This window comes from Mus musculus, chromosome 4 (genome assembly GCF_000001635.26).
Source record: "Mus musculus strain C57BL/6J chromosome 4, GRCm38.p6 C57BL/6J".
NCBI classification, from domain to species: domain Eukaryota; kingdom Metazoa; phylum Chordata; class Mammalia; order Rodentia; family Muridae; genus Mus; species Mus musculus.
This window is the reverse complement of record NC_000070.6, coordinates 34,454,084-34,458,519: the sequence shown is the minus strand read 5'-3', so window position 1 is coordinate 34,458,519 and position 4,436 is coordinate 34,454,084. Positions and strand designations below refer to the sequence as shown.

Below are 4,436 nucleotides of genomic sequence, written 5' to 3'. Positions count from 1 at the left end.
ACTGTTTTTGGCTCTAAAGATGGAGTGACCCTCATGGAAAAGCACACAGGTAGCCTCTAGTAAGCAGAGAATAGACCCTGGCTGGTATTCAGAATATAATAGGGAACCTCAGTCCTACAAGGATCAGAGTTTAGGCAAACCCACATAGATTGGAAAGATATTCTCAGCTCCTCGTGAGACCCCAACTCAGCCTATACCTGAGGTAAAAACCCAACTACTGGTAGATTTCTGACCCACAAAAACCAGGAGCTATGAAATAGAATTTTTGTTTATTATCTCCATTTTATTTTATATATTTTTTGAGACCAGAGCTTTCATTTTATGAGTGATTGAAATCCTCAAGATGAACTGGATGCTGCAACAGCTGCCCTCTTGGGTTTAGGTGGTGTTCCTTCACAGAATCCATGTCTGAATCTTCGATAGACAATTTTTAGGTGCCTCATCTGACCAGCCCTGGTAGCGTTTCGTCTCTTAGCCTTGGCACTCCAGTTTCTTTCTCTTGCATTTGGCAGGATAGCCACATTTGCCACAAGTCGACTCCTGAAGGTGGTAGGCCTTAGAGCCTCAATGGCGGCACAGCGTGAGTGTCTTATTGCGATGCTTTCCAAAGGATGACGTTCCTTTCATCATCTTGCTTCTACCAGTGAGGCCAAAAAGACTGGAAGAGAGAATTTTTATTTCTTAATTTAATTAATTTAAAATTTTCCAAACTTGGTCTCCTGATTTCTTGTTTTCTTTGGTGTTTGGTTTGGACACAACCCTTTGATCTCTAAGGCATCCTTTAAGAATAAGCACACATTTAAGTTTGTGGTCATTTGTTGCACAGCAAACAAACAAACAAAGAAAAAATTAAGAGCAAAACCAATCCCAAACCAAAAGCAACCAAATATATTCTGGGTCTGTGTTGTTTAGAAAGCAGAGCCTGAAGCTGGGACTTGTGTTCTCCTATGTCGTTAGCAGTGTCACTCTCTAATATAGCAGGAGTAAGGGAAAGGTAGAGGAATGGACATGTGAAACTGACTGCCACTGGCTGAGCTAGAGCAGGATGCAGAAGGCGGCAGAAAAGGGAAATCTAAGAGGCTGAAGCAGCACCTCGGAGGGGGCTTCTTGATGTTCCCTTTTCTGTGGAAAAAGCTGAAGAAGTGATCAAACTTTTATTGTTTCTTGTTTTGACCGTATACTCTCTTTGACAGAGCTCACTAGCTGCACTTATGAAATCTATCGCAATATTTGCTGTAAACAGGACATCTAATCTTGCTCTCTGGGGAGCTTCCCTCAGCAAAATGTTAACTATCAACTCTCTTCACAGAGAATATGACCCTTTTCTCCCCTTTTTTATTTTTCCAGACCTTGTCTCCTGGTTTCTTATTTCCTTTGGTGTTTGGTTTGGAGGCAGTCTGAAGTGTTCGATGCAACCCTTTGATCTCTAAGACACCCTCTAAGAGTAAACACACAGTTATAATATCAGCTCTTCTGAAGTTCAAATTACACTGGCCTCAGCCTACACTTGCTTTGCAGCATCTCAATTTCCCCTTTCAACCTCTGCCCAGGGAACAGGTAAGCTTGTTTCTTCTAGATAGCAACATTGTTATTATTAGTAGGAGTATCACAGAGAAACATTTCCCCAGAAGTCTCTCAGTGGATTTCTTCTTATAGTCTCCCTGCTAGAACAACAGGGCCTTTTAACCCTGGGCTACACTGAGGCTGGAAAAGGTGCTCTCTGGCCTTTCCATAGATACCTTATAGTAACAGGAAAGAAGGGGAAGGGATGGCTATAAGAAGGGCAACCCAGCAATGAGTTTTCCTCTTTTGGTCACTTCTAATCATCCTATCACCCTGGGACTTTGCCTCACTAAAATTGGAAATGATGGATCTTCTTAAGACCATACATACACACCAATTACAGGACAGGCAATTAAAAAAAAAAAAAAAAAACCAAACCAAACCAAACCACCCCCCAACCCAAAAACAACCAACCAACCAACCAAACCAAACCAAACCAAAACAACGAAAACCAAACCAAACCAAACCAAACCAACCAACCAACCAACCAACCAAAAAAACAAACAAAAAAAAAACCAAAAAAACAAAAACAAAACAAAACAAAACAAAAAACCAAACAAACAAAAAAACCAAACCCAAAAACCAAAAACGTGTTTCTACACAGAATGTGTACAGGTTCTATCAGAGGCCAGAAGAGGGAGTGAGATCCCTCCCTGGAACTGGAGCAGTGGTGAGCCACCTGATATAAGTTCTAGGAATCTAACTCTGGTCACAGGAAAAAGCAGGAAGTGTTCTTAGCCTATGGGCTGTCACACTACCTGAAGGCTTTCTATTCATAGTTCATCTCACCTCTTACGTGCTATTATGTTTACTGTTAAGTTCAGAGGGAACCCCTCACCCCCAACCATTGACTAAGAAGGGGGCAGGCAGTCCACTTACCTTGGCAACTTTAGAAGGTTTTAGGTTAAGTAGCTGTTGTTCTTTAGGTTAAGCTACTTTTTATACTTAGTAGTTGTTTGACTTCTAAATCAGTTGACCTTCAAAAATGTCAGAAATCAATTGTCATCCTCGGGGCCAAAGCACCTGGCCTGAGTGGCATGCTGTCCCCCAGAGTCCCATTGTTTGGCCTCCTCTCTGCCTGCCTTTACTAGACCTTCAACCACAGGAGTATGCAGTTAGATCCCCTCCCTCCACCCAGTTCCTTGCCCACCAAGTCCTTTAGGGTACTCCCGGCTGCCCTAAACAGCTTGGTGTCCCCCTGGAGCTCCATTGCCTGACCACAAGAAAACAGATTAAAACTCTATTTTATAAAGATGATAGATGCCTTTAAAGAGAACATGAATAAAATCCCTGTCTTAGTCGGGGTTTCTATTCCTGCACAAACATCATGACCAAGAATCTTGAGTTGGGGAGGAAAGGGTTTATTCAGCTTATACTTCCATGTTGCTGTTCATCACCAAAGGAAGTCAGGACTGGAACTCAAGCAGGTCAGGAAGCAGGAGCTGAGGCAGAGGCCATGGAGGGATGTTCCTTACTGGCTGGCTTCCCCTGGCTTGCTCAGCCTGCTCTCTTATAGAACCAAGACTACCAGCTCAGGGATGGCACCACCCACAAGGGGCCTTTCCCCCTTGATCACTAACTGAGAAAATGCCTTACAGTTGGATCTCATGGAGGCATTTTCTCAACTGAAGCTCCTTTCTCTGTGATAACTCTGTAATTAAAGAAATACAGGAAAATAAAATCAAAGAGGTGAAGGAAATGAAAAAACTGTTCAAGACCCGAAAATGAAAATAGAAGCAATAAAGAAAATACAAATTGAGGGAATTCTGGAGATTGAAAAGTTAGGGAAGAGAACAGGAAAAGCAGACATTATAAGCATCACCAACAGAATACAAGAGACGGAAGAGAGAAGCTCAGACACAGAAAATATCATAGAAGAAAATTTAAAAAGTGTCTGACCCAAAACAGTCAGAAAATCTGGAATACTAACAAGAGACCTAACCTAAAAGGAATAGAAATAGAAGAAAAAGACCCCCAACTCCGAACCAGAAAATATTTTCAACAAAATCATTCTAATATCTAATAAAATAGATTTCCAACCAAAATTAATAAAAAAATGGGGAAGGACACTTCATACTCATAGAAGGAAAACTCCAAGAATATAACATCATTTTAGATCTAACTGATGTACCCATTTCTTCTATGTCATCTCACTTCTGAACATGTATATCCCAAAATGCAAGGGCTTTTAGAGTCCCTCTTGAGAACTTGAGTGTAATTCTGATAGGCCTGACTTTGTATGTTACTTGGCCTTTTTCCCTTTCAGCTTTTAGTATCCTTTCTTTGTTCTGTAGATTTAGTATTTTGATTATTGTGTGGTAGGGAGATTTTCTTTCCTGGTACATTCTAATTTGTGTGCTGTAAACTTCTTGTATGTTTATAGGCATTTTTTCTTTATGTTGGGGAAATTTTCTTCTATAATTTTGGTCATGGTGTCTGTTCACAGCAGTAAAACCCTAACTAAAACACACGCCAATAGTCAACATCAAATTAAATGGAAAGAAACTTAAAACAATTTCACTAAAATCAGGGACAAGACAAGGCTGCATACTCTTTCCCTGTCTATTCAGTATAGTACTTGAAGTTCAAGCTAGAACAATAATATAACTAAAGGATTTCAAGGGGAAACACATTGGAAATGAAGAAGTCAAAGTATCACTATTTGCAGATGATATGATGATATACATAACTGACCCCAAAAATTCTCCCAGGGAACTCCTATAGCTGATAAACACCTTTGTGAAATGGCTGAATAAAAAACCAACTTAAAAAAAAATCAGTAGCCCTTCTGTATACAAATAATAAACCTGTTGAGAAAGAAGTTAGGGAAACAACACCCTTCACAATAGTCACAAATAACATGAACTACCTTG

General features: G+C 40.3%; 1 pseudogene; it reads right to left on the bottom strand.

The window, feature by feature from the left end:
* Gm12351 (predicted gene 12351) lies at positions 291-668 on the bottom strand (annotated as a pseudogene).